Raw genomic sequence first — 13,728 nt, forward strand, 5'->3', positions numbered from 1 at the left:
CCACATAAAGACTGGTACACTGTATTAACATTGGACCTCCAGAGTCACTCTTCAGAACACTCTTGGACCTTGTAAAGTTACTAAAGAAGGAATGCGTCTTTGGCAGAGGAATGCTTGCTGCTGGAAAGACTGCCTTGCTGTCTGAGAAGAAAGACTGGACCTCCTGTGTAACCTACAGGGACACAAGAAGCTTCAAAGGCCTCCCTGATGCTGCCCAGCTAACCTGCTGCAAACTGGACCTGCCTGGACCTGCAACTAGACCTGCCTGCACCCTGCTGGCCCCTTCTTGAGTGAGCCATTCACCCCCTAAGAGGTGCCTTCCCAGGGCCTGGAACCTTGGCTGGCATTACTGCACTCATCCTAAAGAAAAAGTGAAAATCCTGAAGATTTGTCTCCTTACAACCGCTATCAGGCCTGTTCTCTTGACTCTGCCACTCGTGACAACCACCAGTACAAAGCTTCACTGAAACCTTCTCCTCACACCGACAACACCTCTCCAAAGCAACAAGCAATGCAAGACCCATATTTCACATTACAGCAGTGACAGCCTGTGATGACTGCCAATAGGAAGCTACATCAAATACTGTCTGTGACCCCCAACTGATTCTTTGTGCTACAGTGATGTTGGAAATGGCCTTTCTGCAGGGTCACCCCCAAACTTTTTGCCTTCCTCCTTCTCTTTTATTGACCTCATTTTTGCTGGCTTTAGGTCTCTGCAGACTTTACCACTGCTAATCAGGGCTAAAGTGCATATGCTCTCTCCTTAAAACATGGTGGCATTGGCTCATACCCAATTGGCTTATTTAATTTACTTGTAAGTCCCTGACAAGTGCACCACCTGTGCCCAGGGCCTGTAAATTAAATACTATTAGAGAGCTGCAGCACTGGTTGTGCCAACCACATAAGTATCCCCCTAACCATGTCTCAGGCCTGCCTCTGCAGTGCCTGTGTGTGCAGTTGCACTGCTACTTCGACTTGGGATTTAAAAGTACTTGCTAACCCTTAGACTCCCCTTTTTCTACATATAAGTCACCTCTAAGGTAGGCCCTAGGTAGCCCATAGGGCAAGGTGATATGTAGGTAAAAGGCACGGCATGGATATGTGTGTTCTTTATGTCCTGGTAGTGTAAACCCCCTAAATTCGTTTTTACACTGCTGTGAGGCCTGCTCCGTTCATAAAATAGCATTAGGGCCACCCTCATATACTGTTTGAGTGGTAGATCCTGATCAGGATGGAGTAGCCAGGTCATATTTAGTATGGCCAGAATGGTGATACAAAATCCTGCTTAATGGTGAAGTTGGATTTTATATTACTATTTTAGAAATGCTACTTTTAGAAAGTGAGCATTTCTCTACACTTAAATCCTTCTGTGCCTTCCAATCCACATCTGGCTAGGTTTAGTTGACAGCTCCTTGTGCATTCACTCAGACAACCCCAAACACAGGATGCTCAGTCACAAATGCACACATCTGCATATTGAATGGGTCTTACTGGGCTTGGAGGGTGGAGGGTCTGACACTTACATGTCAAAGGACAGTATCCTGCCCTCACACAAAGGACTGACACCCCCCCTACTGGGATCCTGGCAGACAGGATGGAACTGAAGGGGGACCTTGTGCACTTCTAAGCCACTCTTTGAGGTCTCCCCCATTTCAAAGGCACATTTGGTATTTAAGGAGGGTCTCTGACCCTACCAACTGTGCTGATAAGTGCTCCCCAAGGGCTTGGATGGAGCTTGCCTCCTGTTCCCTGAAGTTTCAGGACCAAAAAGACTTCATTCCTGCAAGGAGGACTCCCTGTGTGGCGAAAATCAATGTACAGCCTGCCAGAAACGTCACACAGCCTGCATCGCGGTGAGAAATTCACTGCATGCCAAACTGGAATGACGCAGCCCGACTTAGCAAGGAGAAGAACAATGCAGTGCTAGCAGAGCGACCGGAAATTCGACGCACTGCCCACTGGATCGACGCACAGCCGAGCCGGAACAACGCAGCCCAACTTCCTGAGAGGAATCGACGCATCGCCTGCCGTGCGGTAGAATTTTCCACGCAACACCCACTGGATCGACACACCCCCTGTGACATCGTCCTGCCAGCGCTGGAATTCAATGCATCATCCCCAGGGCATGCAAAGACCACACAGCCCGAAGAGGATCCAAATCCGAGCACCGGAAATCGAAGCAAAGCCTTTCCTGCGTTAAAAACAAACAATGCATCGCCCGGTGCGGCCTGAGAAATTGACACACACCTCCCTGTGTTCCACACATTTCCTCCTCTGCAGTTCCTAGCACAGATTTTGTACGCAAACCAGGTACTTTGTGATTGCAAGAGACATTTGTTGCTTCTAAGAGACTAAAGACACTTTATATTATTTTTACAGTGATATTTCAAAATATACTTATTGCATCTTAATCGTTTCGACCTGCAAATATTATATATTTATCTCATCACTGTGTGGTGTATTTTTGTGGTGCCCTACTGGGTTTTTGCATGATTTATTGCACAAATACTTTACACATTGCCTTCTAAGTTAAGCCTGAATGCTCAGTGCCAAGCTACCAGAGGGTGGGCACAGGATAATTTGGATTGTGTGTGACTTACCCTGACTAGATTGAGGGTCCTTGCTTGGACGGGGGTAACCTGACTGCCAAGCAAAGACTCAATTTCTAACAAGTGGCGACCATCCACAACACTCGACCTACTCTACGCACTACAATGATGGACTCTGCAACACTTAGCCATCCCCTCGGGCCTCTCCCAACACAAACAGAACTGTTTGTGCCAGGTTAGTCCCCATACCCAACCTGCATTCCATAGCACTTAGCATGAACTTGTGATTTTCCCCAGCCCTATTTTAACCAGATGACCCCTAGTAGCGCTTGTGCTTTTAGGTGCTATTCTCACTAAAACAAATTAAATTACATATCTCCAGTTCTATTCATTGGATTTATGACATTCTGGTGCCTTTTTAGTTATTAAAATTTTACTCTATATTAATAAATTGGGTTGGGATTTTTCTTGTACTATGTTTCCATTTTATTATTGTTTGTGTGCTGCATAAGTACTTTACATATTGCCTCTAAGTTAAGTTTGTCTACTTTGTGCCAAGCTACTAGAGGGTTAAGCACATGTTAATTTATTGACCTTTGTAGCTCACCCTAGCAAGGACTTTAGTTGTTTCCTGAGTGGGGCTTACACCATGCTCAACCAATAACCCAATTTCTTACAGCAACACAACACAATCTCATGAAGGCAGAAACACGTTCACATGATTAAAACAAACTAGGTTTAGGAAGCTCACAGCATGATGTCAGACAACAATAGGGCTACAATTTAGGGTTTATATCATTGAAAGGGCTGTATTTAATATACACACTTAGGTTACCACTGGCTCAAATAAATCCTCATTTTGTGTGTAGTGTTGATACAAATATATTGCGATCACAAAAGTTAACTCGTCTCTACTTTTCTTGGAATGAGCTATACTCTGAAATGTTTACACTAGTTTAATTTTAATGCTGTTTCCTTAGGTTTTCTATTTCAGATCAGGCCAAAAACATGTTCATTGTAAACGATGTATGTAGCATGCGCCTTTTTCTTACAAGGAGCAGAATTCAGAAACTTGTACCTTCAATTCCAAATTAAAGTTGGATCGGATCTAAGTTTTTAGATTAGGTCACATGAGGTTAAATGTAAATCAAACTACATTCCTTGTCCCAGAGCTAAATGTGTATTGATCTCTAACCGACCACATTACTGGCTTCACTTAACAATTCACCGTGTGACACTTTTCCTTGCCTTTAGATGGGGATGGTTAGGTGTTTTTTTGTTGTTGGTTTTTTTTGCGCGTTGGATAAGGATTTGCTTTGATGGAATAAAATAATGAGAATATCCCCGCCGATATGTAGTATAATTAAAATAATCCAGCCTCTCCGACGTCCCCAGGTTGCCACGGTTACCACGGCTTGGGGAAAGGAGGTGCTTTGTCTCGAGCTCATGTTCCAGTGTTTGAGTCTCCATGGTAATGAGTCATACAGGGGACTTTGTAGACAGCTGCTGCTCTCGCCCATCAAAGCTTTCTGTATATGAGGCTGGGAGTCAACAGGGCCATGGGCAAACTTCACAATGGGGGTTTAAAACACACAGGGCTGAAATTTCCTGGAGGCGTTCCGTTCTAGATTCTTGAAGGAAACTCACATCTTTATTTAAATTCATTTTGAAAACAAAAATCATAAACCAGCAGTGCCCAGTTAGCCCGTGACACGCAACTGCATTCACAAAGCAAAGGTAAAATGACATTTTTGATTTCAGAAAATGAGTTTAATTAGTAAAGCAGCCTGTAAAACGGTTACTACAAACAGTAATTACAGAAATTGCTCCATTTCGGAATGAGGAGAGGGGAGTGAAGGGCATCTTCGGTCAATGACTAAATTGTATTAAAATAGGCACTGCTGAAGCAAGCGACACTGACAACTGAGCTGCGTAGTCCATTACTTGCAGGCCTTCTAATCTTGAGGAAATCTGTCAATGCCTATGAAAGAGATGGCAACAGGTAACAAATGCAGCACTACCAAAAGGCAAAAACAACAGATACACCTATATATTGAATGTATTCACCGTTACGTGGTCTTTCATGGCTGTTAGTTTCAAGGTGTACCAGAGCAACATACAGCCAGATGCAGTATCCCTTTGGCGAGTGATGTGAGCAGCACAGTGCGAAGTGACTGCCTTTACCGCATCACAAAAGGAACATGTAAAGAGCATGTAATGCCTCAATGAACCACAGAGAAGGTTGTTTGTTGCTAAGGGACACATTGACCCATAACTTACGATAGTGGTTATAATCTCATGTTTAAATGTAGGTGTTACAATTACATCCATGCAATTGTTAAATTCTGCAATTCTATGTGTTACTGTTACCAACGTATGGCACTCAATGTGTAGACCTTGGAATGGGGGGAAAAAGGTAATTGTGTCATGTAATTAAGACAAGAAAGAAATATAACGACATTGCGATGCCAGACTAATTAGAAAAATACCCCCAGTGATGCCAGGTCAGAGCAGATGAGAAGCAGTCGCAATGAAATAAAGTAGTTCTTGGAAGAGCACCTGCTAATTAATAGATTGTTGGCAGTGGAACATCTGGAGTAGAGATCGTGATGTGCTGGTCACTGCAGGCGCTTGATCACACTCCCTGGCCTGGTGATGATATGGGAGATAAGAGCCACAGGATCCCACACATCTGTCACATTTACTCACCGAAATGCGTATTCCATATAGAGGAGCCAGTGTCAGAAGTGACTCCCGTCTGTAAAATTTAACTTCACGCCCATAAAAGTAGCAGTGAATTAACAATCCTCTGTATCTTAACAAGTGAGTGAGCCCTTGTTGATGCACTCTCGTGGGGGGCAGGGAGGGCAAGCAAAAAGAGGACAAAAGCCATAATTATAAGTGGATCAGAGGGAAGGTGCAATTTATCACTGCTGATAAAATCCAACTGTCTGGGGTTTGGAATGCATCAGCTGCACCTATTCTAAGGCCCTGATTTAAGAAAGGTGGCATTGCACCCAGTTCAACACCACTTTTCTTGTTCCCTGGCGGTAGTTAGGGGAGCAAGAGTAAAAAAAAATGTTGATGCTAGTTCAGAACTTTGCAGGATTAGAGTCAAAAATGTTGATGCCAATCCTGAAAAGCCAATTAAGGCCCATTGAAAACAATGGTGTGCTTTTGCCAAAATAAATGATGCAAAGAGATTTCTTTGGGCCATTTTTTCTGCCCCCTGTTAGAAATGGGGTTTTTGGTTGGCAGTCAGGTTACCCTCTGTCCAAGCAAGAAGCCTCACTCTAGTCAGGGTAAGTCACACACAATCCAAAATTAGCCTGTGCCCACCCTCTGGTAGCTTGGCACGACCAGTCAGGCTTAACTTAGAAAGCAATGTGTAAAGCATTTGTGCAATAAATTATACAATACCATAATATAACACCACAAAAATACACCACACAGTGTTTAGAAAAATACATAATATATATCTGGGTATTTGCAGGTCAAAACGATCAAAGATGCAATATGAATTTGTAAAGATATTACTGAAAAGTGATATAAAGTGTCTTAAGTCTTTAAAAAGCAAACAAAGTCTCTTTCAAGTACAAAGTACCTGGTTTCCGGTGGAAAATCTCCGCAAAGGGCCGCAGAAGAAGACATACGTGGAAAAAGAGTGTGTGCGTCGATTTCTCCCCGGCACACATGGACTTGCGTCGTTATTTTTCACTCGGGGAAGTCGTGCGTCGTTTTCCGGCACGTGGACAGTCTCTTTCTCTGGGTCACGGGGATTACCAGATGTCCCGGGTCTGTGCGTGGATTCTCCTGCTTGTTTTACGGCTGCGCATCGTTCCGCGGGGCTGTGCGTGGAAGTTTCGATCTCACGGCAGACGTTGCGTCGATTTCTCCTCTGAAGTCGGGCGGCGTTGTCCTTGCGAGGCCGTGTGTCGAAGTTCCGGTCGTCCCGAAGGCGTCGCGTCGATCAGCGTCGGTGTGAGGCGTTTTTCTTGCCGCGGAACAAGCTGTGCGTCGAAAATTTCGGTGCACGAAGCGTCCAAGTGAAAAAGAGAAGTCTTTTTGGTCCTGAGACTTCAGGGAACAGGAGCCAAGCTCTATCCAAGCCCTTGGAGAGCACTTTTACAGCCAGACAAGAGGTCAGCTAGGCAGCAAGCCAACAGCAAGGTAGCAGTCCTTCGTAGAAAAGCAGACAGGTGAGTCCTTTGAGCAGCCAGGCAGTTCAGCAAGGCGGCAGGCCAACAGCAAGGCAGCAGTCCTTTGTAGAAAAGCAGACAGGTGAGTCCTTTGAGCAGCCAGGCAGTTCTTCTTGGCAGGATGTAGTTTCTGGTTCAGGTTTCTTCTCCAGCAAGTGTCTGATGAGGTAGGGCAGAGGCCCTGTTTTATACTACATTGTGTCTTTGAAGTGGGGGTGACTTCAAAGAGTGTCTAAGAAATGCACCAAGCCCCCTTTCAGTTCAATCCTGTCTGCCAGAGTCCCAGTAGGGGATGTGGCAGTCCTTTGTGTGAGGGCAGGCCCTCCACCCTCCCAGCCCAGGAAGACCCATTCAAAATGCAGATGTATGCAAGTGAGGCTGAGTACCCTGTGTTTGGGGTGTGTCTGAGTGAATGCACAAGGAGCTGTCAACTAAACCTAGCCAGACGTGGATTGAAGGTCACAGAAAGATTTAAGTGCAAAGAAATGCTCACTTTCTAAAAGTGGCATTTCTAGAATAGTAATATTAAATCCGACTTCACCAGTCAGCAGGATTTTATATTACCATTCTGGCCATACTAAATATGACCTTCGTGCTCCTTTCAGATCAGCAGCTGCCACTTCAACAGTGTATGAGGACAGCCCCAATGTTAGCCTATGAAGGGAGCAGGCCTCACAGTAGTGTAAAAACGAATTTAGGAGTTTTACACTACCAGGACATATAACTACACAGGTAAATGTCCTGCCTTTTACCCACACAGCACCCTACTCTAGGGGTTACCTAGGGCAACCATTAGTGGTGACTTATATGTAGAAAAAGGGCAGTTCTAGGCTTGGCAAGTACTTTTAAATGCCAAGTCGAAGTGGCAGTGAAACTGCACACCCAGGCCTTGCAATGGAAGGCTTGAGACAAGGTTAAGGGGCTACTGAAGTGGGTGGCACAACCAGTGCTGCAGGCCCACTAGTAGCATTTAATCTACAGGCCCTAGGCACATATAGTGCACTCTACTAGGGACTTATAAGTAAATTAAATAGCCAATCATGGATAAACCAATCAATAGTACAATTTACACAGAGAGCATATGCACTTTAGCACTGGTTAGCAGTGGTAAAGTGCCCAGAGGTCAAAAGCCAACAACAACAGGTCAGAAAAAAATAGGAGGAAGGAGGCAAAAAGTTTGGGGATGACCCTGTCAAAAAGCCAGGTCTATTGGGGACCCCTCCTTTTGCATACATTATGCCTCGCGCAGGTATAATGTAGCACAAAAGGTTACAAAGTGGTGCAATGCATGCATTGTGCCACTTTGTAAATTTGGTGTGGCGATTTTGCCCTCGTTACACCACATTAGTGCCAAAACAAAGGACTCTAATGTGGCGCAAGGAGGTGCTCGGGGCTCCTAAATCAGCGCCTAAGTTTTTGAGGTTTAACATTAAGACTTTGATGGGTATGTGATGGTAAAAATTGTAATAGTTTTAAATTCTGGCAGGTTTGACCAGCTAAAATGTAATGAAGGGTGAGGAATTTGTTGCACTTTGTAATTCCTATGTGGGAAAATGCTGTGCAACCCAGAATTCTGACCCTTGTGCAATTAGGGGTTTGCTCTGGATTCTGAAAACTCAGAGTTACTCAAAATCAGGGGAACTGGAAGTGAATATGTCATGGTTGCAAATAGATATCCCCACTTCTATGGTATTCCTAAATAATCACATGTGCCTAGCCCAGTGGCTACAAATGTTACTGACAGATAGGAGAGGGCAGCTGGGTAGAACTCTGGAGGGAGACCTGCAAGAGAGAAGTAAACTCCTAGCGCTCATACCTGATGTAATAACTAAGGGGACAAACATGAATCCTCAAAATAAACCATGTATTAGTTATTTGCAATAAAATATAAAACACCAACACTTAATATTTTACCAACTAGAAAAAATATGTGTGTATTGGTTTTATATGACAGAAAGTAAGACGCATTATCCAAGCAACCTGGTTACTGATATAGCCCCAAGCCTAAATTCAGAGGGCACTCTGAAAAATATTAAAAATAATGAACCCTCTTCCTGTTGCACTCACTGTCTGTAACTGAAGACCGCCAATTCTCTGCTTTGAAGGAAAAACCTTCAGTAGTAGAAAACACTTTTGAGGAATTAACTCCAACTCTTTACCCGCCCTACCCGCAAGCAACGATGAGACAACGGTCCAGACAATCTGAGTGACGTGACAGTGCGATGCAGCAGTTCAGAGATAATCTTTTTACTAAACTTGTGACTTAAATTATTAAAATAAAACAAACTCACTACAGCAGTACATCACTCTTGGCAGAAACAAAATAGATTTATTTTCAAGAGGTCAGCTGGCAGAGCAAAGTTGATAACGTATTGCTAAAATGGCACGACCTTGCTTGTTCTCAACTTAATGCTCACATATGCAGGGACACCCAAATATTTTCGATGATTTTCCAAAGTCAGACTTTCAATATGTTCTTTCTGTTAGTTTCATCGTTTTATTCATTGGCATCAAAGCAGCATAATGCAAGTGAGGTTTGTTTGGATAATTCTCATCTAGGTACAGGAGCTCCTTCTCTTTGTTTATAGTTTTGCTCTGTAGCTGTCTCATATAGCCTGCTGTGATGGCTCGTCTTGGACCAGGATGTCCATTACATTCCTTTTACATAATACCAGGAAGTGGTACAGTATAACCACAGAACGAAGAATGGACCATGGCCTAAAGATAGATTAATACATTGTTCTTGCTTGTACCAAGACTGAATAGTGAGTTGTAGACTACCATGATATAACTTGCATCACAAAGCTGTCTTAAGTGATAATTTAGCATACAATGTGATTCACCATTACACATTATGGTAGAACACTTCTGGAAGATGGCAACCGCCATTAGATACCAGCACATTCTTGGAATAGAATAGCATCATACACCTAACATGTGATTGTAGCACACAGCACAGATATTTATGAAAGATTTTTAATGAGCATTGATAAGGTCATTTTAAGCATCCGTAAAGGTGTGACAGCTGCATTTAAGATATCACTATCAGTGGACCCTTATGGGCATGAATAGGCCAGTGTTGCACCTTGCCCTTTTGGAGGGCCATCCCCAATCTTTTTCCTTCCTCCTAAATTTTCTGACCAGTGTTTGTTGGCTTTAGGACTCTGGGCACTTTACCACTGCTAAACAGTGCTAAAGTGTTCATGCTCTCTGTGTAAATTGTACTGTTGATTGGTTTCTCCATGATGGCCATATTTGATTTACTGGTAAGTTCCTAGTGACTTGCACTACAGGTGCCCAGGGCCTGTAAATCAAATGCTACTAGTGGGCATGCAGCACTGGTTGTGCCACCCACATTAGTAGCCCTGTAAACATGGCTCAGACCTGCCACTGCAGCGTAGGTGTGTGCAGTTTAAAACTGCCAATTCGTCTTAGCAAGTGTTCCCACTTGCCAGGCCTAAACCTTACCTTTTACTACATGCAATGCACCCTTAAGGTAGGCCCTAGGTAGCTCCATGGGCAGGGTGCAGTGTATGTTAAAGGTAGGACATATACTAGTGTGTTTTAAATGTCCTAACAGTGAACTACTGCCAAATTCGGTTTTTTACTATGCAAGGCCTATCTCTCTCATAAGGTTAACACGGGGGCTGCCTTTAAATATCCTTAAAGCGCAGATTCTATTTGAGAGCAGATAAAATGTGGAGTTAGGGTCTCTGAACTTACAATTTAAAAATACATCTTTTAGTTAAGTTGTTTTTTAAATTGTCCGTTTGAAAATGCCTCTTTTAGAAAGTACATCGGAGTTGCGTCAATCTTTTCCCCACACGGCGTTCTGTGCGTGGATTTCTTCCTCTTAGCCTGCCAGCTTCTCCTTTCAGGGTCCCAGGAACTGGATGGGCACCACAGGGCAGAGTAGGAGTCACTCCAGAGACTCCAGGCGCTGTCAGAGAGAAGTCTTTGCTGTCCCTGAGACTTCAAACAACAGGACGTAATCTCTAAATCAAGCCATTGGAGATCTTCACAAGATGGAAGGCACACAAAGTCCAGTCTTTGCCCTTTTACTCTGGCAGAAGCAGCAACTACAGGATAGCTCCTCAGCTCTTCAGCTCTTCTCCAGGCAGAGGTTCCTTTTGGTTTATAGAAGTGTTCTAAAGTCTGTGTTTTGGGTGCCCTTCTTAAACCCAATTTCTCCTTTGAAGTAGGCCTACTTCAAAGCAAAGTCTCTCTTGAATGTGAAATCCTGCCTTGCCCAGGCCAGGCCCCAGACACTCACCAGGGGGTTGGAGACTGCATTGTGTGAGGGCAGGTAAGTCCTTTCATGTGTGAGTGACCACTCCTCCCCTCCCTCCCAGCACAGATGGCTCATCAGGAAATTCAGACTACACCCCAGCTACCTTTGTGTCACTGTCTAGTGTGAGGTGCAACCAGCCCAACTGTCAAACTGACCCAGACAGGAAATCCACAAACAGGCAGAGTCGCAGAAATGGTATACGCAAGAAAACGCTCACTTTCTAAAAGTGGCATTTCCAAACACACAATCTTAAAAACAACTGAACTAGAAGATGTATCTTTAAATTGTGAGCTCAGAGACCCCAAAGTCCAGATGTCCATCCACTCCCAAAGGGAGTCTATACTTTAATCAGATTAAAAGGTAGCCCCCATGTTAACCTACGAGAGGGACAGGCCTTGCAACAGTGAAAAACGAATTTAGCAATATTTCACTGTCAGGACATATAAACCACATTACTATATGTCCTACCTTAACCATGCACTGCACCCTGCCCTTGGGGCTACCTAGGGCCTACCTTAGGGGTGTCTTACATGTAAAAAAAGGGAAGGTTTAGGCCTGGTAAGTGGGTACACTTGCCAAGTCGAATTTACTGTTAAAACTGAACACATAGACACTGCCGTGGCAGGTCTGAAACATGATTACAGAGCTACTTATGTGGGTGGCACAACCAGTGCTGCAGGCCCACTAGTAGCGTTTGATTTACAGGCCCTGGCACCTCTAGTGAATCCTTACTAGGGATTTACTAGTAAATCAAATAGTCCAATCACGGATAAGCCACTTACATACACATTTTGTATAGGAGCACTTGCACTTCAGCACTGGTTAGCAGTAGTAAAGTGCCCAGAGTAACAAAAACAGCAAAATCAGAGTCCAGCACACATCAACAACCTGGGACACAGAGGCAAAAAGTTAAGGGAGACCACGCCAAGGATGAAAAAACTAACAAGAAAGTTCTCCAAGGGCTTGGAGTAGAGCTTGCCTCCTGTTGGAAGTCTCAGAGACGCCAAATTCTTCAGTTTCCTCGACCTGCAGCACCGGGAACTGTGTGTTTTGTGCTGTTCAAGAGGAGAAACCACTGTGCCGCTGCCTATGAACCCGCTGGCCTGCACGACCTTGGTCTCACTGCTGCTGTCATCGGATGACTTCACCGAGCTGCTGCTTGCACCGCAACCTGTGGGCCCCACACTCCGGCAGCGCCTGCTCAAACCGCAGCCTGGGCATCCCCGACGACGACGCTCCTGCTGACACCAGGGCTGCAGCCTGCACCGTGGCCTATGGACACCACTCGTGAAGTTCACGAAGCACCGTCCACATGCAGCCCCGGTCCACCAACGCCAGCACCATCGACTCCAGTGTCATCACCAGGCATCCCTGCCTGCATTGTGGCCTGTGGACACTGCTCTTGAGGGTCACAAAACACCGTCCCGTACCCGCACCACCGGCTTGGGCCTACCGACGACAGCGATTCAGCAACGATGACGACACTGCCTGCACTGTAACCTGGTGACACCACACATTGCACCACCCCGCTTCACACCGCCGCCCTCGTCTCACCGACGCCACTGGATGACGTCACTGAGCCGTTGCCTGCACTGTGACCTGTAGACACTGCATGTTGCATCGTCCCGCTTCGCACTGCAGCCCCAAAGCTATCCATGCCACCGCTCCTGATTTCATCTGCCTGGAGTTCGATATGCAATGAGTGTGACTTCAAGGGCCCGACGACTCCCGCACTGACTCTGGAACCAACACCAGCAGCACCAATCTCCAGAGCTCGCCGTGAGTATCACGATGCCCTGCAACACCAAAGATATTGTTTGTAGGTCTCCACAACACCATAGCTGGCCTGCAACACCGTGGCCAGGCGAACTGTTGGTTTTGTTGATCACGACGCTGTGATAACCCCAGATGGAGCTGTTGACTTCAAGGAACTGTATTGTTAAGTAAATCTTGAAAACTTCATATCTTTAACACTGTATGTTGGATGTTTTATCGTATTTGGTCTTGTTTTATATAGATAAATATTGGCTATTTTTCAAAAACTGGTGTGGTGTCCTTTTGTAGTGTTTTCTTTTATTACTCTGTTATGTGCAAATACTTTACACATTGCTTCTTAGATAAGCCTGACTGCTCTTGCCAAGCTACCAATGTGGTGAGCAGGGGTTATCTGAGCAGGTATATCCCTTATCCTGATTAGAGTGATGGTCCCTACTTGGACAGGGTGCAAACCGACTATCAACTACGGACCCAATTTCTAACAGCCACTATTGGACTATTTTGCCTCAATGTCAGCAGTGGATTTGTGCCCCTGGCATACAGCATGCCTGGGTATTGGGTCTCTTTGCTTGATATAAGAACTCAAATCTCTGCATCTTTCCTACCACCCCCACTGAGAACTGTTTGGCACTGTGACATATTCTCATTTCTTTCAACAACCATGGACAGATTTTCCCTGCCTTTCGGTCACACACATGTCATAAATGATAACACATACTTCTATGTACTGCCATTGCAGTGCTTTTTAAAGTTTTAATGAAAAAGTGGATTTTATGTGTTACCTGAAGCAGTCTAATGTGTCGGCACAGTGTATCTTTCATAACTTACAATGTAAATAGGCTGCAGCATTATCATCTGTGTCCCAATGTCTTTGTTGTGCAACTCAGGGCACACAATTTAGCAAGATCCATAC

At 44.8% G+C, this 13,728-nt stretch overlaps 1 protein-coding gene across 1 annotated transcript in view; it reads left to right on the plus strand.

Moving 5' to 3' along the window:
• LOC138265760 (gamma-aminobutyric acid receptor subunit alpha-3-like) overlaps positions 1-13,728 on the plus strand; it is a 1,591,340-nt gene that overhangs the window by 966,239 nt on the left and 611,373 nt on the right. The window lies entirely within an intron of this gene.

Source organism: Pleurodeles waltl, chromosome 2_1 (assembly GCF_031143425.1).
Source record: "Pleurodeles waltl isolate 20211129_DDA chromosome 2_1, aPleWal1.hap1.20221129, whole genome shotgun sequence".
In the NCBI taxonomy this organism is placed as follows: Eukaryota; Metazoa; Chordata; class Amphibia; order Caudata; family Salamandridae; genus Pleurodeles; species Pleurodeles waltl.